This window comes from Scyliorhinus torazame, chromosome 10, assembly GCF_047496885.1.
Source record: "Scyliorhinus torazame isolate Kashiwa2021f chromosome 10, sScyTor2.1, whole genome shotgun sequence".
Lineage (NCBI taxonomy): Eukaryota > Metazoa > Chordata > Chondrichthyes > Carcharhiniformes > Scyliorhinidae > Scyliorhinus > Scyliorhinus torazame.
The window spans coordinates 189,148,426-189,175,040 of NC_092716.1; the positions used below are offsets into that span (position 1 = coordinate 189,148,426).

Sequence of the window (26,615 nt, forward strand, 5' to 3'; positions counted from 1 at the left end):
TCTGTGGCTATGACTCAATATTCCCACTTTCTGTTTTATAGCTTTTACAAAGGACTCAGAGCTTTTCTCTCCCTTCAGATGCTGGCAGGCCTGCTGAGATTTTCCAGCATGAGCCCTGAAAACCTATTGTGACATACAAATAGATCACGGTCGATCTGTATCACAGTTCCATTTACCAATTCGAATAGAGGAGTTCCAGATTTTCTTTTCAAAATTAAGTTAGGCCACTTTGGGGTTAATGTTGGCTTGTTTTGGATTTCCACCAGAACAATCAAGCTTAATCTATGCAACCAGTCCTCATTGGTATCTTGGTGCCTCAAACCAAGAATCATAACACCAAACTGAAAGTATAGAATGTGGAAAATCTCAATTACTACAAAATAAAACTTACCCTCTGACTTTCCTGAAGATTCCATCTTGTCTTTCTTTCTCATTCAAGGAGTTGGCATCTCGTTTAGTGCTTCAGGAAGGAACCCATCTCTACGCTAGGTCCTGGGGTTTCCCCCAGGATCCGGCTGTAGAGAGATAGGAACAGAGTCTATAGCAACAGCTTAACAGGTTATCTGATCCATTTGTTGTCTCAATCAAGCAGTTCTAGTTAAGAAATGTTGCAAAAGGCAGCTTTAGCAGCCATACAATAGCCAGATTCAATTTCAAATCGCAAAATCAAGATGGCAGCAGGAGTATCCAGCAATTTATTTGCAAACATGTACTCGAACACACATCTACAGTAATGAAAACAATTGCAGACCAATTGAGGAAGCAAAGTGGAATGGGCTGGATTGGATGGACTGCACTTTGGAAGAGTCAGCACTGGCAAAATGGACCAGATGACCTCCTTCCAGGCAATATGATTTTGATGTTCAGGTATCAACAGGATGGGGATTCAAAACAATATCTAATGTTTTCTCCTAAAACCAAAGAAGGGGTTCAGGGAGAAAACGCATCGGCTAAAAGTAGAGCCAATGTTGAGCGATCAAAATTGATGGAAAGTTGGGGGACCAGATTGGAGTGCAATTGAATCGTAGGATTGGGAGAATTTAGAAAAGACGACAATGGCACGGAGAGATTCAAAAACAAGGGTGAGAATTCCAAAATCAAGTGTTACTTTTCCAGGAGTTATCTAGGGCAGCAAGCACAAGAGCAATGGGTGAATACTAGCAAGAGCGCAGTCAGCAGTCTTATCTCTGGGTGAGAAGCTCCAGGTTAGTCCTTCAGGGTTTGATGGTCATGGAAGATGCATACAAAACATTGCCAAGCCGATTGATTTATCAATCTGCAAATGTTTCCAATACGCCTGATGGCAGGTGTTAGAAAAGGAAATGGCCCAGTCAGCCATATTGCAGAAGTCAATCAAACTACTGCAGTCATTGCCCAGCATAATCAGAGCAATCCTATGGAAGCCTACAGTTTAGAGGGCTTGGGGTGGGGGCACAGCACTAAAATGCATGACACACTAGTGGAAGTGCAGGAGGCTATTTGGCCCATCGTGTCTTGTTGGAAGGGAGGGAGGGTAGAGGGGCCTAAACTGACAGTTTACAGTAACCAAGGGATTAACTTCCTATTCCTGTAAATTACTTCTCACAATACTAATTTTAAAGACTTCAAATCAGAAGCTATAATTTCAATAGTTACCTGTTGCTGGCAGTCTTGGGATAGTGCTGAGGCGCACCCCTACCTCCTCCTCCGCCCGAAGAAGCACTAGAAAGATGAGAAAATATTTTCAGCTCAAAACAAGGCATCCAGCAACTCTTGCATTAACTACAACCCGTCATACTCCAATACATTAATTGATAGCTCATTAATATCACTGGTATTGAACACTCAACCTACTTCTAATAAACAATACTAGTCCCTGCAGTCCTTTGTCAATAACTGGTCTTATCAAAACTGAGAAGCTAGTCAAATCTTTCTGGCCTTGCTAAATACCAATTTCAAACCAGTTACTATTAACATGCCAAAATGCCAACCCAGAGCATGAGGAACTACTTCAGAATTCGTGACTATACCCACAAATAAGATCAGCTGTGAAATGAAAAACTCTTCGTTATATCCCATTTTGAAACCTCTGGACAAGCTAGAAAAGAAACTCAACCATTCAGGTCATTTTTACAGACCAAGTACCTGCCATTTGGCAGTTCCCATGATCGACGATTGAAAGCAAACGCAGACATTTTCCTGTACCCGATTTAATTCACAAGTTACTTTATAATACCCAACAATTCTGACAACTTCGCCAATATATTCATCATGCAAATACAAAACACTGAAAAAACCCAAATCACAGTAGATACCTGAAACGAGAAGCAACCCCTTCTGCGATCACACTCTCCACTTTGGCGGCTTGACACAACGAAAAACTTTCAAAAGAAGATGATTAAAAAAAGGGAAGGGTGGGGAAAGAGTTACCTAGGAGAGAAAAACAACATTTATCACCCATGATCTATTATAACAGTACCCTGCCCAATTAAGTGCAAACAATGAATCATTTGAGTCCAACTCCACCCACGCTATTGCACAAAAGGAAATATGGCTGCACCAGCCCTAACCGGATAAATGCAGGGAAAAATATGGCTCGCCTTCAATAGACTCACAATGACGCAGAGCAATCGTACCAGGATTATTTCTCAATCTGCAGATGTGGTTGGAGTCAAGTCAAAACGAGAACGGCAGGGATTTTTTTTAATCGGGGGGGGGGGGGGGGGAGAAGAGAGAGGAAGAAAGAGAAGAGAAAAGGAGAATTTTTTTTTGATATCCAAGTAGAGACAAAGAGAATTCAACAGAAAAGAATACAGGGAGGACAGCCACTAACACCTCTCTCCCCCCCCCCCCCCCCCCACGGGAAAGAGAAGGGAAAGGAGCAAAAGAGCCTGGAATCAGCGTGCAGAAAGGAATTGCATAAAGAGAAACTATAAACGGCTGCGGGAGAGGGGTACCACGAAGCCACTGGAGACGAGAGCCCTCCAACACAGAACCCAGCAATTAATTAATAGGGAAAAAAGGAAGCGAACACCCAGGAAAAGACATGGGGATTGGGGCGGCGGAAGAAAGAGAAAGAAACAGCCACATTCGAGGGTAGACGCATGTAGAACCTGTTTTTTTTTTTTTTAAACGGAGGGGGAAACAAAGTCACCTATCAATTACTTTATAATGGCCACGATCTCGATCCGATGTCGTCTTCGCTCTCCCCTTTCCCCCCCCCCCAAAAAAATTTACTCGAGCCCAGCAAAGTGACCGGCAACACAGAAAATTTTAAAAATATTCAAAATCACGCTGCTAAAAACAACCTTTGAACAAGCGTTATTTCATTCGAAACCCAGACCAGCGCCGCCTCCGCCATTTTGTGCTGAGCCGACGAGCTGACAAAATGGCGGCGACACCCTTCTCCCCACCGAACGCGGCCACACCTCACCTCACCGTCCGCACCGCCCAGTCACTCCGTGTTGGTTTGTGCTTCCCAAATTAAAATGAAAAATGAGGGGGAAAACATTAAATTACTTTTTTCTTAAATCCGATCCGCATAGGTGGCAGGGCGAAGCGGGAGCTGAGTCACCGGCACAAAGACACGGAGCTCCGCCGCCACCACCAGTTAGCCGAATAGATTCTCTTACCCACAATGCAGCTTTACCGTGCAGTCTAACTTGATTTCCGGCTCCGTACCCTTTTTTTTTATTTCCCTGTTTAGTCCTCACCCGCCCCCCACCCTCGCGCGCGCTTGGCCACAACCAAACTTGAATCACGCGTCACGCTGATTGGCAGCCGGCTCTCACCAGTCACGCAGGCCCGTTGTGTGATACGGCCCGCCCCCGCGGCCAATCAGACGGGCAGGCCCCGGGACCCGCCCGCTGATTGGCCGCTGGCTTCAATGCAGCCGCACTGCGGATTGAGCCGGCCTGGCCCCGCCCTGCTCAAGGCTGCAGCTTTCCCCCTCACCCGGCGCCGCCCCCTTCCCTCCACCCGCACCCTGGGCAAGTCACGCCCACCTTTGCTCCTCATCCTCCCGCCACCCTCCGGAGACCCCGCCCCTTTCTCTCTCCCCTTGGCGCGCGAGCCGCCACGCCCCTTTCCAAACGTGCCCCACCCCGCCCTCACACAGACCTCTGATTGGCGGCTCTTGCTCGCCTCAGGAGAGAAGCGATCAATTAATGGAAGTGAGAGACCGTCCCGAAATAACACAAAGTGACCATTGTATTCTAACCCCTCTCCATTATCAGGGATCATTATAATAATCATTCTGAATTATCATCCTGCTTCTATATAGAAATGCGAATGCCCCCTTGAAGCACTGAAGTCTCTCCCTTCCCCTCCCCACACATAAATCTTTATGCTCGTCGAAACGTACAGATTGTCCCGGAATGAAATCTGCTCCTTCAACAAAAGCTTTTGAGTTGATGTCTCGTCAAAAATGCACTGTTTATTAACACAATTCTTTACATTTATCCAAGCTGCAGACCCATATTAACCCTTGCTATGTCAATCACCCTTATACTGCACCACCCCCTAAATATTTATCCCATTATACAGCATTGCCCCTGAATCTTTACCCCCTTATTTTGCAACCTCCCCCTGAATCTTTACCCCCTTATACTGTACTGCCCCTGAATCTTTACCCCCCTTATACTGCAACCTCCCCCTGAATCTTTACCCCCTTATACTGCAACCACCCCCTGAATCTTTACCCCCTTATACTGCACCTCTCCCTGAATCTTAGCTACCCCTTCTCGCCCCGTAAAGTGTCTGAAATTCAGACGGCCTGGAGGCTTTACAACTCTTCCAAATCGCATTCTCTTCCCAAGAGGTGGTCGTCTCAGTTATTTTGGGCTGACTTCATTGGTTCAGAGTTAAAATGGGCCTATCCCATTTCTTCCCAAGAGAATATTCAGTCTGTTCATTTATAGAGCAAACTCAGTGTTTTCTTTTTCTGTGGAGTCCATCATATTCTTCCTAGAAGTTGAAGTTTCAAAAATGGAACCTTCATTGCCACTTGTTTCACAATTTAAGTCAAATATTTGTTTACTCTCTTCCTTTCCACTTTTTAAAACTGATTAACCTTTTCATTCTGCTCAGCAACTGAGTTTAGTTGTCTATGGAACTATATAATCTTAACATCATCGTATGGGCATTCAGTTCTTTTCGGAGTCTCTCATGGTCACTGACTGCTCCTTAAGATTACAATTCACACTTTAGGTCCTCACTCTGTTTCTGCTTTTAAGTCTGGATTTGCTCTTCCATACTGCACATCTCTTCCTTCATGTTCTTCAGATTAGATTGAAGGTCAAGAATTTCACCAGTTTTGGTTTTTAATTCTGCATTCAACCAAATGCTCTGATTCATCAGTAATTCCTTCTGCTCTGGGCTTGATGAACTTCAAATATCGAAGATCTGTCTTCTTTTGAATTTGCTTTTACAAGTGTCACAGTTGGGAAATGTATATTTATTCATCAACTGGAATATTTTATAAAGTCATCTTTTCCCCCCGTGCTGTTAAAAATGGCAAATTGCTGAAATAACAAATGGTTCAACCAGCCAATTTCAAGGGCCTAACTAGTATTTAGTTTCTAAATCTAACAACCAAAAGATGTCAATTGGCGGGGTCGTGTGCTACTCCTGCACAATGTGGGGCATCATGGACACTTTAAATGTCCATTATCACTACATCTGTGGAAAGTGCATTCAGTTGCAAAAGCTCACCGAACACATGGGCCGGTTAGTGCAGCAGCTGAAGCACTGAGGAGCACACAATTATCTGAGATTGTTATAGATAATAGCTACAGATATGTGGTCATACCCAAGGTACAGGAAGATAGTTGGGTGACCGCCAGACGGGGTAAGCAGAGAGTGCAGGGGTTCCCTATGGTTGTTCCCCTATCTAACAAGTATGCCATTTTGGATACTGATGAGGGAGAAGGTCCATCAGGGGACAGCAGTAACAGTGGCCAGAACGAAGACACCACGACTAGCCCTCCTGCACAGACAGGGGGTACAAAGTGTAGAAAAGCAATAGTGGTAGGGGATTCAATAGTCAGGGGCATAGATAGGAGCTTCTGTGGCCACGGAAAGGACTCCAGGATGATAGTTTGCCAGAGTGCAAAGCATCCTAAAACAGGAGGGAAATCAGGCAGATGTCATTATCCACTTTGGCACGAATGACATAGGTAGAAAGAGTCGCGACGTCCTGCAACGGCTATTTAGGTTGTTAGGTAGACGATTAAAAAGCAGGACCTCTAGGGTAGTAATCTCAGGATTAGTCCCCATGTCACATGCTAGCGAGGCTCGCAACAGGGATATATTGCAGTTGAACACTGGTGCAGGAGGGAGGGCTTCACCTTTTTTGATCACTAGGATGTCTTCCAGGGAAGATGGGGCGTGTACAAGAAGGACAGGGTACAGCTGAACTGCAGGTGCACCAATATCATGGCTAGGAGGTTTGCTAGTAGGGTTCGGGTGGGTTTAAACCAATGTGGCAGGGGGATGGGAATCAGAACAGTAAGCTAGCAAATGTAGAGATAGGCGATGAGCATGGTACCACGGCCAGGCTGACTAAGAGGAAGGGCAGGCTGGGGGAGGTCGAATTCAGTGGCCCTGGAGGTCTGGAGTGTATCTGCTTCAATGCACGGAGTATAACAGGTAAGACAGATGAACGTAAAGCCTTGATTCATGCCCGGAACTTGGATGTGGTTACTGTAACGGAGACATGGTTAAAAAAGGGACAGGACTGGCAGCAAAATATATCAGGATATAGGTGTTTTAGGCGAGACAGTGAGGAAAGTAAAAGAACTGGGGGCAGTTGTAATACTGGTTAGAGAACATTTTATAGCTGTACAGAGGGAGGACACCATGAAAGAATCAAGTAACGAGGCACTGTGTGTAGAACTCAGAAACAGGAAGGGGGCAGTCACTATGATGGGGGTGTACTACAGGCCTCTCAACAGCCCACGGGAAGTTGAAGAACAGATATGTAAGCAGATTCTGGATAGATGTAGAAATAATAGGATTGTTGTAGTGGGAGACTTTAATTTTCATCATATTGACTGGAAATTCCTTAGAGCTCGGGATATGGATGGTGAGGAATTTGTTAAATGTGTCCAAGAAGGTTTTTTGGAACAATATGAGGATAGTCCGACTAGAGAGGGGGGGCTATACTGGACCTAGTACTAGGGAACAAGTCCGGCCAGGTCATCAAAGTTGCAGTGGGGGAACATGTGGCGAACAGTGACCACAATTCCGTAAACTTTCGGATACTCATGGAAAAGGATGAGTGTAGTCCTAGGGTTAAGGTGCTAAATTGGAGGAAGGCTAACTACAACCAGGTTAGGCAGGATTTGGAGGCTGTTGTTTGAGAGAGGCTGTTTGAGGGTAAATCCACAAAATACTTTTGCTTTAAGGAGCAGTTGATGGGAGTGCAGGACATGCATGTGCAGGTAAAAAGAAAGGACAGGAAAGGCAGGATTCAGGAACCATGGATGACCAGAGAAATTGCGAGTCTAGTCAAAAAGAAAAAAGATGCATACGTGAGGTACAGGCAACTAAAAACAGATGAAGCACTTGAAGATTGAATAAACTGGGATTGTTTAAATTGGGATTGTTCTCCTTAGGAGGCTGAGGTGTGACCTGATAGAAGTTTATACAATTATTAGGGGCATAGATAGGGTGGACAGTTGGAGGCTTTTTCCCAGGGCGGAATTTAAAATTACAAGGGGGCACAAGTTCAAGGTGAGGGGGGATAGGTTCAGTGGAAATGTGCGGGGGACGTTTTTTTCCCCAGAAGGTGGTGGTGGCCTGGACTGCACTGCCACGTGAGGTGGTTGAGACAGCTATGTTAGCAACCTTTAAGACTTATCTGGATAGACACATGAACAGACGGGGTGTAGAATGATAAAGGCGGTTAATCTAGAAAGGACACGCAATTGGTGCAGGCTTGGAGGGCCGAAGGGCCTGTTCCTGTGCTGTATTGTTCTTTGTTCTTTATTTGTTCTTTGCAACATTGGCCATGGCGACGGGAAGCCTAGTACAGCTAACTCGGCACAGAGGAAAACTTTGTAAGTTGTCATCTCCCATAATGGTGCTAATGGTCAAAGCGTTAGCAGTCCTAACATCACAAGTTCAAAAAAAAGAGCAGCAGTTAGTAAATCCGACAGTAGTGTCTCCAAATACAAAAGGAATCCCGACTACAATTAAACACCTAGATTCCAGCCTTGGGAATATATATCCTATGTCCAAATTGAGGTGTTGTGTCACATGGCCTCTCTAAGGCTTCACTGTGATAACGTTGGTTGGAACTGAATTCTGTCTGTTTCTGTTTTGTGGTCAGAACCCCAGGCGGCAAAGCCTGTGCAGTTTATCATCAAGCTGGTGGCAGCAGAAAGACTTCAGACCCTCACCTATGTGCCTTCTCCTGTCATACCAGCCTCACTCTGGAAAGATTTAGATTTATTGTCACGTGTACCGAGGTACCGTGAAAAGTATTGTTCTGCGTACAGTCCAGGCGGATCTTTCCATACATGAAAAACATAGGACATACGATAAATACACAATGTAAATACATAGACATAGGCTGAAGCATACGGCGATCAGGCATTCGACAATCAGAGAACCTCCCCGGCGAAAGACCATTCCAGTTGACTCATGATTCTAGACTCTGAAAACATGTAAAATTGATACTTGGATTTTTATTGTGGTTATGCCTTGAACCCTCTTCCTTATTCCCCTTTACAGTAAGAAGTCTTACAACACCAGGTTAAAGTCCAACAGGTTTGTTACAAATCACTAGCTTGCAGAGCCCTGCTCCTTCCTCAGGTGAATCCATTAACCTGAGGAAGGAGCAGTGCTCCGAAAGCTAGTGATTTGAAACAAATCTGTTGGACTTTAACCTGGTGTTGTAAGACTTCTTACTGTGCTCACCCCAGTCCAACGCTGGCATCTCCACATCATTATTCCCCTTTATTGAGAGAAAAGGGGACAAACAATGCAAAACCCCTCTCATATACATATGTGTAAAAATAAACCAACCAACTGTTTTATTTTCATTTTGCCTTGAGTTTGCTGTGCAAGTCATTAATGGAGGATTGGAACCTTTCCAAATTTAAGGATAAAATTGACTCTGCTTCCTGTCCATGACACAAGGTTACCATTTAGATGCTTCAGATCCTCTTTCAAGTGTTCTATTCCCTGTGGCCGATTCAACCAGGTCTCTATTTTCATTAGCAAACCCGTCTTTCAAAATGTGAAAGTTGGTTCTCTGCATCAAACAGTTTTTTCTCAGTGGAATCTAATTCCTGTGCTCTATCAGTCAAGTCCCCAGTCTATAATTGCACTTCTGCTAATTGTTTCTGAGACTCTTCATACTCCTGTGAGAACTTCTACTGTCACTGGGGTATGTTGCTGTGGTAGAGAACACTACTCTGACTGTCAAATTGGAGTTGCAAGTCTTCTACTTTTTATTGCTCCTGAACACAAGAATTCTTCATCTTTTTTATCCCTCTTACAGTTCAAAAACTCTGATGTTTTCATCGTCTCAAACTTAACAGGAACTGTAACTGTGTCAATGCCTGGATCTCTGATTGCAGTTTGGCATTCACCTTCTGGAATTGTCAGGGGACTAAGACCTCACACTGTGTTCATCCTATCACGAGTTTGCCGTAGGAGTATTAATAGAAGATGGATCATACCAAAACTGAGCGGTTGGGAATACACCACCGCTTATAAAAAGAGGGAAGCAAATCAAAAATACTTTTGCTTTGACAGGTAGTGAGAGGAGAAATCAGGGTTGTTTAAATGAAGCCATGACTTGGGAGCTCAAGTCCAGGATAACCCATTTAAATTTGACCGAAGTCTGAGAAGACACAATCTGATCTAAAAGAGCCGACTGGAAGCCAAAAGGAGGAAAACCTCAGTTGCTGGAAAGGAAATTCCTTTCCCCCAACACTAAGAAAATAGCAACTTTTCATGCCCAGACATGAATCAAACATGTAAGTTTGAGCAGTGAAACTTTAGCAGCTTTCAGCATAGAGCAACTGAAAGCTATTGCCAGGGGAAGTACAGTTAAAATTGCCCAGCAAAATGATCCAGTTGTTGGTAGACCATTTAGATCTAACTCTACTGGTGGCACAGTTAGATGTGGGGCTCAACCATGACTCAAGACTCCCCTCGCCCAATTCAAGCTGGAACAAAAATGGAAATAGAGCTCAAAGGGAGTGAGAGAGACTAGACAATTAGAATCTGCAAAAGAAAGTCTCGCTCCATCCGACGGCATCCTCTATCTCTCTAACCCAGAACTACTCTGAGGCCTTCAGAGTACGCTAGATTAATTCCCAAATCCGAAGAGGATGATGTGAATTCATTGTTTGTCACTTTTGAGAATCTAGCAGGACAACTAAAATGTTCCTCAGATATCTGGACATTTTTAATTCAAGGGCTGTTGTGAAAGAGAGCCTTGCTGCCTCCTGATGTGTCCATGAAAGTGGAGTAGGCCAAGGTGGCCATTTTAAGTGCCTATGAGACAGCCCCAGAAGTATATTGTCATAATATACACCAGTATATCATGGTGCAGACACACACTGATGGACACACAGTGGGACCAATCAACATACACAATACCACAGCCAGTCACCAGTGAGACCACACGCACTATAAAGACAGGGGACATCAGAGTTCCCGCTCATTCGAGTAGCAGCTAGCTAGGAGCACAGAGCTCACAGCCTGCAACACAGACATTCACCATGTGCTGAGTGCATCAACTGGTTAGGACAAGGCAAAGGTCTTTAGTTAAAGCTGGTATCGTATTTACCCACAGTTCAATTATGTTTTAATAGTTAACCTTTTAATAAAATAGTGTTGCACTACTTCAAGTGTTGGTGACCTGTATATGATCCAGAACACCCAACACATCATGATACCAGGATTGGTCGCATACTAGCACTTCTTAGACCTACCTGCAAGTGATCTGCCTTCCGCCAGCATTCCGTCATTCTGCAACATGGACAACATCAGCCCGCCGCCGCCACTTCGCATCGCCGGCAACCTCGGGGCCAACTGGAAGATTTTCAAACAGCGCTTCCAGCTCTACCTCGAAGCCACGGACAGGGAGGGCGCCTCGGACACCAGAAAGATTGCTCTTCTCCTCTCCACGGCCGGGGACCATGCCATCCATATTTTCAACTCTCTCACCTTTGCAGATGACGAAGACAAGACGAAGTCCAAGACGGTTCGCCTCAAATTTGACACTCACTGCAGCGTAGAGGTGAATGAAAGTTTCGAACGCTACGTGTTCCAGCAGCGTTTGCAGCGTAGGGACGAACCTTACCAATCCTTTCTAACGCACCTTGCGCAATCTTGCAGCTACGGGAGGAACGTAATGCGCAGGCGCGCACCACGCAGGACAACACCGCGCATGCGCGGTAGCGTGCGCGAAGGTGCTGACGTCACGACGTGCGCAACTGTGGCTCCGCCCATTTAAAGCAGCAATGCCCCGCAAAATCTCGACAATGCCGATGATGTGGAAGACTTAGCCACTATGCTGCCTGCTGTCGAGCAGCTCAGCCTTCCAATTCATATCGCTTCAGCCAGCCTCGCAGGAATGTTCGGGCAATTCAACCTACGGTCACCGAGTCCGATTCCGACCTCCCACACAGCAGTGACACCGAGGACACGAAGGCGCCTTTTCGAGCCGGTGTTGTAACGAAAAACAGGCTGTCCCCGAAGCAAAGACACCAGCCGCTGTCGGTATACAGCATCGATCCAGACGATGAGTGGTGTGCCACCCTGACGGTCAACCGGTCCCAAATATGACTCCGCCTGGACACTGGTGATTCCGCCAATCTCATGGTGTGGTCTGCTTTCCAAAGCTTTTGTGTCAAACCAACCATTCTCCCATCGGCCTGCCAGCTATTGGACTACAATGGCAACATCATTCCTGCTACCGGCTCATGCCAACTCGAAGTGACGCACAAGTCATGAAAAGCCATCCTTCCTTTTGAGATCATGGGCTCCTCGAAGGACTCTCCGCTTGGCGCACAGGCGTGCAAATTGCTAAACCTCGTTCAAAGAGTTCACTCTCTCTCTCCTGATGACACGTCTGCCTTCCAGGATGCTGACTTCAGGGCGCAACTCAACGCCATCATCGACCAGCACCGCGACGTCTTCGAAGGCATGGGCGCGCTCCCATATACTTACAAGATCCTACTCAAACAGAACGCCACGCCTGTGGTGCATGCAGCTCGCAGAGTCCCAACACCCCTCAAGGACCGCCTCAAGCAGCAGCTGCAGGACCTCCAAGACCAAGAAGTGATCTCCAGAGTTACGGAACCAACCGACTGGGTCAGCTCCATGGTGTGCGTAAAGAAGCCTTCCGGCGAGCTCAGAATCTGCATTGATCCAAAGGATCTGAATCGCAACATAATGAGGGAGCATTACCCAATCCCCAAACGCAAAGAGATCACATGCGAGGTGGCTCGGGCCAAGCTCTTTACTAAACTTGACGCCTCGAAAGGAGTCTGGCAAATTCAACTAGACAGATCCAGCAGGAAACTGCGTACCTTTAACACCCCTTTTGGCAGATATTGTTACAACAGGATGCCGTTTGGGATCATATCAGCGTCAGAAGTATTCCACAGGATCATGGAACAAATGATGGAAAGCATTGAAGGTGTTCGCGTCTATGTTGACGACATAATCATTTGGTCCACCACCCCGCAGGAGCATATCAGTCGCCTCCAGCGCGTGTTCAAACGCATACGGGAGCAGGGCCTACGCCTCAACAGAGCCAAATGCTCCTTCGGCCAGACGGAACTCAAGTTCCTCGGGGACCACATCTCCCAGTTGGGTGTGCGGCCGGATGCGGACAAGGTGGCTGCCATCACAGCCATGAAAAAGCCAGAGGACAAGAAGGCGGTCCTCCGATTTCTGGGCATGGTCAACTTCCTAGGGAAGTTATCCCTAACCTCGCCTCTCATACCACATCTCTCAGGAACCTGGTCAGGAAGATGACAGACTTCCAATGGCTTCCTGCCCACAAGAGCGAATGGACAGAACTTAAAACCAAACTCACCACGGCCCCGGTATTGGCCTTTTTTGATCCAGCGAAAGAGACAAAAATTTCGACCGATGCCAGCCAATCTGGCATTGGGGCAGTGCTCCTGCAATGCGATGAGGCCTCATCATGGGCCCCCGTTGCATATGCGTCACCCGCCATGACCCCCACGGAACAGCGCTACGCGCAGATAGAAAAGGAGTGCCTGGGCCTGTTGACCGGTGTTGTCAAATTTCATGGATTATGTGTACGGCCTTCCCCAATTCACCGACCATCGCCCGCTGGTCAATATAATACAAAAAGACTTGAACGACATGCCGCCTCGCCTCCAGCGCATTCTGCTCAAACTCCGGCGATACGATTTTCAGCTCGTATACACCCCGGGCAAAGACCTGATCATAGCCGACGCTCTGTGCAGGGCAGTCAACACCCCGTGTGACCCAGTGGGATTCATCTGCCAGGTTGACGCCCATGTGGCCTTCATGGCCTCCAATCTACCGGCCACGGATGAACGCCTCGTCCAAATCTACCGCGAGACTGCGGCTGACCCTCTGCTACAGCGTGTCATGCGCCACCTAACAGACGGGTGGCTCAAGGGCCAATGCCCGCGGTTGTACAACATCAGAGACGATCTGGCAGTAGTCGATGGTGTCCTCCTGAAGCTGGACCACATTGTTATCCCGCACAGCATGCGCCAGCTTGTCTTCGAACAGCTACACGAGGGCCATCTTGGTGTGGAGAAGTGCCGCCGACGAGCCCGAGAGGCAGTGTACTGGCCCGGCATCAATGACGACATCGCCAACACAGTGCTCAACTGCCCCACCTGTCAGCGGTTCCAGCCGGCCCAACCACGTGAGACCCTACAGCCCCATGAGTTGGTCACGTCCCCTTGGTCCAAGGTCGGCATCAATTGTTCCACGCGCTGGGCAGGAACTATGTTCTGATTGTAGACTATTTTTCAAGCTACCCGGAGGTGGTACGTTTGCACGACATCACATCGTCTGCAGTCATCCGTGCCTGTCAGGACACCTTTGCTCGTCACGGCATCCCACTCACTGCGATGTCGGACAATGGCCCCGGCTTCGCAAGCCAGGAATGGTCCAACTTTTCCAGGAGGTACAACTTTGTGCATGTGACATCCTGTCCCCTGTACCCCCAATCCAACGGCAAAGCGGAGAAGGGCGTCCACATAGTCAAACGGCTCCTCTGCAAGGCTGCCGATGCGGGATCTGACTTCTACCTCGCCCTGCTGGCCTATCGCTCGGCTCCACTGTCCACTGGCCTGTCGCCAGCCAAGCTGCTCATGGGTCGCACCCTGAGGACGACGGTGCCGTCCATTCACGTCCCAGACCTCGACCACGTTCCGGTCCTTCAACGAATGCAACTGTCTCGTGCACAGCACAAGGCGGCTCATGACTCCCGTGCGGCTGATCTCCCTGCTCTGGCTCCAGATGACAACGTCCGCATCCATCTTCTGGATGGTGGCTGGTCTGCAACTGCTGTGGTTCTTCGGCAGGTGGCTCCCCACTCGTCCCTGGTTCGTGTACCAGATGGCTCCATTCTACACCATAATTGACGTGCCCTTCGTCTCGTTCCATGCTCGCTACGTGATCCTCCGCCAGTGCCATGCCCTCCTGTTGTCCCTGACCTGGACTATGCAGAGATTCCGGTTACTCTGCATCCTCCTCACTCTGACGCAGTCCAGCCCGCTCCTCAGCTGATGGCTCCTGACCCACCCTTGAGTCAGTCAACCAGAATTCGTCGCCCATCTCAGAGACTTAATTTGTGAACTTTGCACTAATGGACTCTCTGGTCTGTTCTGTTCTTCCGTTTAATCGTTCAAGTGGTTTGTATATAGTGTTCATCTCGTTATTTGTGTGACACCAGGCACCTTCCCATGTAAATAGCTTAGTTTTATGTACATAGTCCTGTAAATATTTCACACACACGCAGTCAGGAACATTCACCACACACTATCTATTGTCACGCAGGCACATTTTTTTTATATAAAAGGGGGGATGGCATAATATACACCAGTATATCATGGTGCAGACACACACTGATGGACACACAGTGGGACCAATCAACATACACAACACCGCAGCCAATCACCAGTGAGAGCACACGCACTATAAAGACAGGGGACATCAGAGTTCCCGCTCATTCGAGTAGCAGCTAGCTAGGAGCACAGAGCTCACAGCCTGCAACACAGACATTCACCATGTGCTGAGTGCATCAACTGGTTAGGGCAAGGCAAAGGTCTTTAGTTAAAGCTGGTATCGTATTTACCCACAGTTCAAGTATGTTTAAATAGTTAACCTTTTAATAAAATAGTGTTACATTACTTCAAATGTAGGTGACCTGTATGTGATCCAGAACACCCAACACATCATATATCACCAACAATTACTGACGGCAGCCGTCACAGCAGAAACCCTTAGCATGGTCAATCAACTTATCCTGCATACCTTTGGACTGTGGGCAGAAACCGGAGGAGCCGGAGGAAACCCATGGTGACACAGGGAGAAAGTGCAAACTCGTCACAGTTAGTCACCCAAGGCCGGAATTGAACCTGGGTCCCTGGCGCTGTGAGGCAGCAGTGCTAACCACTGTGCTACCATGCCGCCCCACCTCAGGACACAGGGGCCACTCAATCCTTGACATTGAAAGGAAAACTCTTCTCCCCCAACCGCCACCCAAACCCTCCCCTGAAGGCCAAAGCCCTGATCAGTGGAGCGGGAGGAGGATCTGTCTTTGCACCCTTCCAAAATGTCCACCAAGAGCCTGAACTTTTCTCAAGCCCTGTTATTGCAGGAGTCATCCCTGAACTACCAGTAGTGGAATCTACTTCTTCTTGGGAACAATTTGGCTGTCAACTTGGTGTTAACTGGTGATAGGAAAGAGGCCAACGTCAGCTAGGAGAAATGTGCAGGAGATATATATAGCTAATTTCTAAAATTAAAAAAACACCTTTTAAAATGACTGAATTATATAACATTGATTTTCAACCTGTGGACTTCCATGAAGGAATACCTCATTGGAATTTGATTCGGGATTTTGGGCACACAAGAAACAATTATTTTCTGTGGTCTTTGTCCTTTAAATCTTTCTTTTCTCTTTTACTGCACGAGTGCACAGGGGGCTCTGTGGCACCCCCCCTCCCACATTTTATGCAAATAAACTAACCCTTTGAGTTCACTCTGTCATCAGCTTGCTGCGGGGATATTAAGAGAAATTGGATCACATCAAAACTGAAGGATTATAAAGGGCGAAGCAAATCTAAAACACCAGGGGCGTCATTCTCCGACCCCCCGCCGGGTCGGAGAATGGCCGTTGGCCGCCCTGAATCCCGCCCCCGCCCCCGCCGAAGTCTCCGAAGGGAGAAAAGTCGGCGGGGCGTTAATGGCGCCGCTGCCGCGGAGAATGTCACGGGTCTGTGCAAGGCAGCCGATTTTCGGCCTGCCGATATTCTCCCTTCCGGATGGGCCGAAGTCCCGTCGACGTGATGACCGTTCACGTCGACGTGAATCAAACCTCCTTTTCATCGGCGTGACCCGGTGCTCCAGGCTCACGCCGACCAGCGAGGAGGTGAGTGACGGCCTGGGGGGTTGGCTCTGGGCAGGAAATGGCGTGGCCGCAGACTGATTGCCTGAGGAGAGGTGTGTCTCGGCTTGTGTGTGTGTGCGGCGGGGGGGGGGGGGGCGGTGGTTAGAGTAGGCTGGGCTCCGGGGGAGTGCCGGGAGGGGGTCCGTGCCGGGGTGGAGGTTGGGGGTTGTGGAGGGGGTCCGTGCCGGGGTGGAGGTTGGGGGTTGGGGAGGGGGTCCGTGCCGGGGTGGAGGTTGGGGAGGGGGTCCGTGCCGGGGTGGAGGTTGGGGAGGGGGTCCGTGCCGGGGTGGAGGTTGGGGAGGGGGTCCGTGCCGGGGTGGAGGTTGGGGAGGGGGTCCGTGCCGGGGTGGAGGTTGGGTGGGGGTCCGTGCTGGGGTGGAGGTTGGGGGTTGGGGAGGGGGTCCGTGCCGGGGTGGAGGTTGGGGAGGGGGTCCGTGCCGGGGTGGAGGTTGGGGAGGGGGTCCGTGCCGGGGTGGAGGTTGGGGAGGGGGTCCGTGCCGGGGTGGAGGTTGGGGGGGGGGGGTCCGTGCCGGGGTGGGTGATGGGAGGGCAAATGAGTTGGTCCACCTGGCCAGGTGCCAGCCTCCAACAGTTGGACCCATGCGGTCCATGCCACCTGGCTGGGGGGAGGAGGGGATATGGGCAATGATGACATGTCGTCGTTCCCCTCCCCCCACCAGGCCGTCATGTTTTCAGACCATCCAGCGATGTTGGCCGCCGTGGTGGCAGCCGCTCATGTCTATGTTGCCCTGGATGAGGAGGAGGAGGAGGAGGAGGAGGAGCGTGCCAGAGAGGCGGCGCAGGCTGCCGCAGAGGGGCAGGCGGCAGCCGCCCAGGCTGGAGGGACACCTGACCGACAGGACGAGGAGGGGGAGGAGGACGTCGCGGCCCCACGGCAACGGAGGCACCCGAGGGCGCCCCGTGTGTACCGGCCCCGGCAGTCATACCAGGACCTCACGGACCGGGAATGCAGGAAGAGACTCCGGATGAGCCGGGAAACCGTGGCACACATCTGCCACCTGCTGGCACACCTGTCACCGCGTGGCACTGGCGGGGGACACCCTCTCCCCGTGTCCGTCAAGGTTACGGTGGCCCTGAACTTTTATGCAACGGGGTCATTCCAGGCACCGAGTGGGGACCTGTCCGGCATATCGCAGACATCGGTGCATCCGGGCAGTGACAGATGCCCTTTATGCCATGGCGCACCGCTACATCCGCTTCCCCGTGGACCGGGCCAGCCAAGATGCCCGGGCCGTGGGCTTCTCTGCCATTGCCGGGTTCCCCATGGTCCAGGGCGCGATCGATGGGATGCACGTCGCCGTGCGGCCACCTGCAGATAACAGGGCCGTGTTCACTAATAGGAAGGGGACCTATTCGATGAACGTACAGGTGGTCTGCGACCACCGCATGATGATCCTGCACGTCTGCGCCCGTCACCCAGGCAGTGTACACGACTCATTCGTGTTGTCGCGGTCATCCATCCCCGGCAAGTACGAGGGACGCCATCCCCGGCTGAGGGGCTGGTTGCTGGGCGACAGGGGCTACCCATTGCGATCGTGGCTGATGACGCCTATACGGAGGCCACGCAATGAGGCGGAGAACCGCTACAATGATGCCCATGTAGCGACAAGGGGAGTGATCGAGAGGTGCTTTGGCGTGCTGAAGATGCGTTTCAGGTGCCTGGACCTCTCTGGGGGCGCCCTCCAGTATCGGTCAGATATGGTCGGCCGCATCATTGTGGTGTGCTGCGTCCTGCACAACATAGCCCAGCAGAGGGGCGATGTGCCGCAGGCAGAGGAGGGCGGAGTGGAGGAGCAGCAGGAAGAGGCCCAGTCCTCCCCAGATGAGGGGGATGGGGGCAATGGTCAGGGCAGACGGGGTAGACACAGACGGGTGGCTGTCCACCGTTACCGGCTGGCCCAGCGGGCACGGGACAGACTGATAGACGCCCGCTTCACTGACTAGATGGGCGTGGGAATCGGGTAGTATGGCCACAGACCGCACACCATGACAACAGCCGACCACCCACACCCCCCACCCATCCACCCACCCAGCACCCTCACCCCCCTCCCCAACCCCACACACCCCACCCGCATGCACACCACCCCCCCACTCCCAATTGCCGATCCACCGGCGGCACAACGGACCGGGCTCACCCAGTTGCGGGTGGACGCGTGTCTATCGCAGGCCATGGAGAATGATGACAACCCGCCTCCGATGAGCTCCTGGCTCTACATCGTTGGACTATGTCTGACCCATGGCCACAGTACCACCATCCACCCGGACCATCCCTGCATGCGGCTGTGACACTGCAGCGCACGGTCCCGTCCTCTGCCCGGGGGATGTTGATGGCGGCCCAGGGGGAAGGGGGCAGACTCACCTGGGGCTGAGGTAAGACCACCCCTCACACACACACTTGCGCTCAACGTACATGACACCCCCGCACACTTTGGACAGAGCACAAAGGCAGCTTCGGTAGGTGTAACATTGACTTTATAAAGGAGTTCATGCACGTGCCCTAGCGCCTAAAACTCATCTGTGCCCTGCACCCGTGCCAACTTACTCAGTGTCTAATTGTTTGGCCTTACGGGCCCTTTGACTACGTCTACGTGGTTCCCCAGACGGTACAGCAGAACTGGAGGTGGACTCCTGTGATTCCTGCCCTCTGACACTGGATCCCTTTGGCGGCCGTTTCCTGGGGCGTCCTGGCCTAGATGGGCCAGGCTGCGGCCCGGGCGACTGGGATGGCGAGCTGCCAGCCTGTCCTGCCCGTTGCCCACCCGATGCACCTGGGACGGAAGGGGGGGAGTCCGAGGTGTCGCGGTGTACCGGGACCTCCCCTACAGAGGGAGCCGGGACGGACCACACCACCTCCTCCTCCCTCGGGGTGCCCGATGGCCCCCAGGCCTCTACATGGGTGGGGGATGCGAACGGACTGGCCATCCGACGCGCCCCTGACATCTGGCGCTGCCAGTCCTGGAGGCCCGTGCTGGTATCGACAGGGGTCTGCAGGTTTGCAGCCATGGAGCCCAGGGGGTTGTCGAACCCTGTCTGCGACAGTGTGACGCCAGCTCGCACATGGCCACTGGCGCCGATGCCCTCAGCGATGGCCTGCTGAGACTGGGCCATGGCCTGCAGAGACTGGGCCATGGCCTGCAGAGACTGGGCTATGGCCTGCTGAGACTGGGCCATGGCCTGCTGAGACTGGGCCATGGCCTGCTGAGACTGGGCTATGGCGTGCTGAGACTGGGCTATGGCGTTGAGCGCCTCTGCCATCTGGCGCTGGCACTGGCTCATGGCCTCCTGTGAGAGGGCAGCCATTTCCTGGGCCACAGACGCCGCCTGCACGGAAGGCCCCAGGCCTCGCAAACCGTTCCCCATGTCTGACACCGTCGCACCCATTGCCTCCACCGCGGACGCCACCCGTGCGGTGTCAGCCTGGGTGGCACGCATGACCGGGACCACTCCCAGCTCCTGGACACGGGTGGACTCCTCCACCTGCGACCGCAGCCGCCGCAAGCCACCCGTCACCCTATTCGCTCGTCTCCGTGTCGGTGGTTGCATCGGATCTATGTGTGGGTGTGGTAACTGCAGGAACCCGGGATCCATCTGGGCGGCAGATGTTCGCTTGGCCTGGGCTGCCCTCCGACCGCCCGGTCCCTCTGCTGCTCCTACCTCCACCTGCTGTACCAGGACGGCTGTGTTGTGCGCACCAGTGAGTGTACCAGACGCCTCATCACTAAAGTGCCCAACCGTGGTGAGTGTTTCTGCGATGGTGGAGGGTGTTGGTGACAGCAGTGGCGTTGTGTCGTGCTCTTCGTCCCACTCTGAGTCCATGGCACTTTGGAGTGGGGGTTCGTCTCCACCCATCCACTCTGAGTCACTGTCCGGTATTTCGTCTTCCCGGGTAGGGGTGTCCTGGGTAGTGCTGTCCCGGGTAGTGCTGTCCCGGGTAGTGCTGTCCCGGGTAGTGCTGTCCCGGGTAGTGGTGTCCCGGGTAGGGGTGTCCTGGGTAGTGGTGTCCCGGGTAGGGGTGTCCTGGATAGTGGTGTCCTGGGTAGTGGTGTCCTGGCTCGGATGTGACGGGGGCCTGTGGCTGCCCCCCTCATCGCTGGGTGGTCGCTCCCGCACGTGACGGGGGTGTCGTCTCCCTGTTGCCCCAGGTCTCTCCGTCTCCCGTGGTCTCCGAGGGGCATCCTGCGGGCGTCGCATGCTGGAGGGTCCGGGTCTCTCCGTCTCCCGTGGTCTCCGAGGGGCATCCTGCGGGCGGTCTGCATCTGCGGGGATGGGTGCCTGGACGTTTGGTCCTGCGATACACAATGAAGCATGCATGGTTAGACATCAGGCAGTGATCAGGTGATACGGGAGAGGGGGATATAGGGGAGGGGGGATATGGGGACGGGCTGTTGGTGGCTCACTTGCTCGTGGGGCCCCGACCTCTGCATCAGCAACCTCCCGGTCCTCAGGTCCGCCAGCCAGTTCCAGGGCCCTTTCCTCGTGTACGGTCAGTGGCCTCTCATCAGCGGGCCCTCCTCCAGTCCTCACATGCTCCCTATTGTTGTGTGCGCGCTTCTCCTGGGGGGGGGGGGGGTGGTGGCAGGGGTAAAAGGCAACAGTGTTAGGCAGGTATATGAATGCACGCCATCGGTTGCGCGTGCATTGCAGAGGTTAAGGTTAGGGCTGGATTCACTTGGGGATATGGGGGATATGGGGGAGGGGGGGATATGGGGGAGGGGGGGTATGGGGGAGGGGGGATGTGGGGGATATGGGGGAGGGGGGAATATGGGGGATATGGGGGAGGGGGGATATGGGGGATATGGGGGAGGGGGGATATGGGGGATATGGGGGAGGGGGGATATGGGGGAGGGGGGATATGGGGATATGGGGGAGGGGGGATATGGGGGAGGGGGGGGATATGGGGGAGGGGGGGATATGGGGGAGGGGGGATATGGGGGATATGGGGGAGGGGGGGATATGGGGGAGGGGGGATATGGGGGAGGGGGGATTTGGGGGAGAGGGGATATGGGGGACGCTCACCCTGCCTGCTCTGACGAGGTCGTTCACCTTCTTGTGGCACTGGGTGCCTGTCCGTGGTGTTAGGGCCACAGCGGTGACGGCCTCTGCCACCTCCCTCCACAGACGCCGGCTGTGGCGTGGGGCAACTCTGCGGCCGTGCCCGGGATACAGGGCGTCCCTCCTCTGCTCCACCGCATCCAGGAGCGCCTCCACATCGCGTGACTCGAACCTCGGGGCTGAGCGACGGCCAGCCATCAAGTCGGGTGTTGCGGTCGGCTGTTCCGGTCGGGTGGGGGGGAGCTGCGCGGCCTTATGAGCCGTCACGCCGTGCAGCGCGTATGACGCTGCACGGCGTGAACCACTGTGCAAGCGCGGATCCCGTTACGTCGCTGCTAGCCCATTTCGGGCCGCAGACTATCGGCCCATTTTTATGACGTGACGCAAGTGGGATTTGCGCCGTTTTTTGCGCCGATCGGCGGAGTTTCCGCCGATAACGGAGAATTTTGCCCTTGTTTACAGACAGGTGGAGAGAGGAGAATTCAGGCCATTTAAATTAGTCTGCCTCCCCCTCTCCCCAATCTGTCCATATAGAACATTGCTGAGTCTTCCTTGTTGGCATAAGGTGTAAATCAATGGATGGGCAAACCCAATTCAATCAATCAGCAGCTACCATTTTAATAACTTTTATTCATTAATTTGAGCTTGGTTACCACACACTGGGCGGGATTCTCCACTCCCACGCTGGTTGGGAGAATCGCCTGGGACGCCGAATTTTCCCGTGACGCCGGTCCGACGCCCTCCCGCGATTCTCCCAAGCGGCAAGAACGGCCCCGCCGAGTTCCTCGCGGCGCAGGCCGGAGAATCGCCCGAGGCACCCAAAATGGTGATTCTCCGGCACCCCCGCTATTCTCAGTGCCGGATGGGCCGAGCGGCCAGGCCAAAACGGCGGGTTCCCCCTGGCGCCGTCCACACCTGGTCGCTGCCGGAAGGAACAGCGCGGGAACGCTTGGGGGGCGGCCTGCGGGGGGGGGGGGGGGGGGGGGGAAGGGGGGATCCCGCACCGGGGGGGGCCTCAAATGGGGTCTGGCCCACGATCGGTGCCCATCCATCGTCGGGCCGTCCTCTCTGAAGGAGGACCTCCTTTCTTCCGCAGCCCCGCAAGATCCGTCTGACATCTTCTTGCGGGGCGGACTCGGAGAGGACGGCAACCACGCATGCGCGGGTTGGCGCCGGCCAACCCGCACGTGCGCGGGTGACGGCAGTTATGCGGCGCCGGCTGCGTCATGTATGCGGCGGCGCCTTTACGTGGCGACAAGGCCTGGCGCGTGTAAATGACGCGGCCCCGCTCCTAGCCCATTATCGGGCCCTGAATCGGTAGGGATAGGGGCCGTTTCGCGCCGTCGTGAACCTCGACGACATTCACGTCGGCGTGGGCACTTCGGCGCGGGAGTGGAGAATCCCACCCACTGACTTTGAACTCACTTTCAGCTGCACTTATTTTTTTTATATAAAACATTTTATTGAGGAATTTGTGATTTTGTAACAATAACAGAAGAAAGTGTACATACAAATATAAACATAGTGCAAAGGGCGTCTTCCTCCCTCACTGGTCCCACATTTCCTACACACTAACCTAAACTAACCCCCCCCCCCCCCCGCCCCCCCTCCCCGCTGACAGTTAATTTTCTCTAAAGAAGTCGACGAGCGGCATGCCCAGAACATATGAACATGGTTTGCTGGTCCTCCTGCACACCTTACAACCTATCTTCTATCACAAAGAACCTGCTCATCCTGGCCACTGTCATGTGTGCCCGGTGAACGACTTTAAATTGTATCAGGCCGAGCCTGGCACATGATGTGGACGCGTTGACTCTGCTCAACGCATCCGCCCAGAGACCATCCTCTATCACTCCTCCTAACTCCTCTTCCCATTTGTGTTTCAGCTCCTCGGACTGCGTTTCCTCTGACCCCATGAGTTCTTTATAGATGTCCGAAACCTTCCCCTCTCCCACCCATACTCTGGAAACTACCCTGTCCTGTATCCCCTTTGGTGGTAGGAGCGGGAAGGTTGAGACCTGTCTGCGCTCCAGCATCCCCTTTTTTACTCGTGGGGTCTTGCCCGGCCATAAAAAGCCAAAGATCACCTTGTTTACCCGTTTAAAAAAGGGCCGTGGAATAAAGGTGGGGAGGCACTGAAAAACAAACAGGAATCTCGGGAGGACCGTCATTTTCAGTCTGTGCCATCCCAGCCAGTGATAGCAGGAGCACGTCCCACCTTCGGAAGCCTTCCTTGATTCAGGGGAGTGATCTTTGGAGGGGAGAGCTGGAAGGTAAGCTGAGTTTTTGATTTTTAATTACTTTTTTGGAGCTTTTTTTTTCTCAGAGGAGCAGGAAACCGGAAGTCAGCCGTGGGGAGACCTGGGAAGGTTTGTATTACCCAATAAACTTGAACGGTGAGGAAACCCGAGACACTACACGTGTAGTGTCTCCCACCCTCCCTCCTCCTCTAACCTAAAAAAAAGACTCAGTGCTGTGAGCAGGTAAGCTATTTACTTAAAAAAAAATTTTTTTTTACTGGGAGACTAAGTAGAGGTGATGGAAGCTAGGGCAGTGGAATGTTCCTCCTGCAGAATGTTCGATGTAAGGGAGACCACCTGTGTCCTTGCTGCCTTCACCTGCGGGAAGTGTAGCCATCTCCAGCTCCTCACAGACCGTGTTAGGGAACTGGAGCTGGAGCTGGATGAACTGAGGATTATTCGGGAAGCTGAGGGAGTGATAGATAGAAGCTACAGGGACATGGGGCGAAATTCTCCGGTATCGACACGATGTCCGCCGACTGGCGCCCAAAACGGCGCAAATCAGTCGGGAATGCTCCGCATCTTAGGGGGCCGAGCCCCAACCTTAAGGGGCTAGGCCGACGCCGGATGAATTTCCGCCCAGCCAGCTGCCGGAAAAGGCCTTTGGTGCCCTGCCAGCTGGCGCGGAAATGACATCTTCGGGCGGCGCATGCGTGGGAGTGTCAGCGGCCGCTGACGGCATTCCCGCGCATGCGCAGTGGAGGGAGTCTCTTTCGCCTCCGCCATGGTGGAGACCGTGGCGAAGGCGGAAGGAAAAGAGTGCCCCCACGGCACAGGCCCGCCCGCGGATCGGTGGGCCCCGATCGCGGGCCAGGCCACCGTGGGGGCACCCCCCGGGGCCAGATCGCCCCGCGCCCCCACCCAGGACTCCTGAGCCCGCCCGCGCCGCTTGTCCCGCCGGTAAGGTAGGTGGTTTAATCTACGCCGGTGGTACAGGCATTTTAGCAGCGGGACTTCGGCCCATCCGGGCCGGAGAATCGCGGGGAGGGACCCGCCAACCGGCGCGGCGCGATTCCCGCCCCCGCCGAATATCCGGTGCCGGAGAATTCGGCAACCGGCGGGGGCGGGATTCACGCCAGCCATGGCGATTCTCCAACCCGGCGGGGGTGGGGGGGGGGGTCAGAGAATCTTGCCCATGGTGACACCTGAGAACAAAGGTAGCTGGGTAACAGTTAGAGGTGGGACGAGGAGGAAGCAGTCAGTGCAGTGATCCCCTGTGGTCGTTCCTCTCAACAATAAGTAGACCGCTTTGGATACTGTTGGGGGGGGGATTACCTAGCAGGGGTAGGCTGTAGTGACCGGGTCTCTGGCACGAGGTCCGGCTCTGGGGCTCAGAAGGGAAGGGGGAGATTAGGAGAGCATTAGTTATAGGGGACTCAATAGTTAGAGGTACAGACAGGCGGTTCTGTGGGCACGGGCGAGACTCTCGGATGGTTTGTTGCCTCTCGGGTGCCAGGGTCCATTACGTCTCGGATCATGTCTTTAGGATCCTTAAGGGGGAGGGTGAACAGCCAGAAGTCGTGGTGCACATTTGTACCAACGACGTAGATAGGAAAAGTGGTGTGGATGAACAAGTTTGGGAGTTAGGCTGGAAGTTAAAAGCCAGGACAGACAGAGTTGTCATCTCTGGTTTGTTGCTGGTACCACATGATAACGAGGCGAGGAATAGGGACAGAGTGCAGTTGAACACGTGGCTGCAGGAATGGTGTAGGAGGGAGGGCTTCAGGTATTTGGATAATTGGAGCGCATTCTGGGGAAGGTGGGACCTGTACAATCAGGACGGGTTGCATCCGAACCAGAGGGGCACCAATATCCTGGGAGGGAGGTTTTCTAGTACTCTTCGGGAGGGTTTAAACTAATTTGGCAGGGAATGGGAACCGGATTTGTAGTACAGCAACTAAGGTAGCCGATATTCAGGACGCCAAAGCGTGTAGTGAGGCAGTGGGGAAAGGAACACTGACAAAGGAGAGTACTTGCAGGCATGGAGTTGGGTTGAAGTGTGTATACTTCAGCGCAAGAAGCATCAGGAATAAGGTGGGTGAACTTAAGGCATGGATCGCTACTTAGGACTACGATGTTGTGGCCACCACGGAAACTTGGATAGAAGAGGGACAGAAATGGCTATTGGAGGTTCCTGGTTATAGATGTTTCAATGAGATTAGGGAAGGTGGTAAAAGAGGTGGGGAGGGTGGCATTGTTAATTCGAGATAGTTTAACAGCTGCAGAAAGGCAGTTCGAGGAGTATCTGCCTACTGAGGTAGTATGGGTTGAAGTCAGCAAAACGAAAGGAGCAGTCACCTTGTTAGGAGTTTTCTATAGGTCCCCCAATAGCAGCAGAGATGTGGAGGAACAGATTGGGAAACAGATTTTGGAAAGGTGCAGAAGTCACAGGGTAGTAGTCATGGGTGACTTCAACTTCCCAAATATTGAGTGGAAACACTTTAGATCAAATAGTTTGGATGCGGTGGTGTTTGTGCAGTGTGTCCAGGAAGCTTTTCTAACACAGTATGTAGATTGTCCGACCAGAGGGGAGGCCATATTGGATTTGGTACTTGGTAATGAACCAGGACAAGTGATAGATTTGTTAGTGGGGGAGCATTTTGGAGATA

The 26,615-nt window shown here is 52.4% G+C and overlaps 1 long non-coding RNA gene across 1 annotated transcript; it reads right to left on the reverse strand.

Annotated features, from left to right (window-relative positions):
- Nucleotides 1-391: 391 nt before the first annotated feature.
- LOC140384449 (uncharacterized) lies at nt 392-3,605 on the reverse strand. The gene is made up of 4 exons (XR_011933058.1): nt 3,413-3,605; nt 2,295-2,409; nt 1,636-1,701; nt 392-460 (listed from the first exon to the last, which is right to left on the reverse strand). It is a non-coding gene; the product is annotated as an uncharacterized lncRNA (long non-coding RNA).
- Between the last annotated feature and the right edge of the window lie 23,010 nt (nt 3,606-26,615).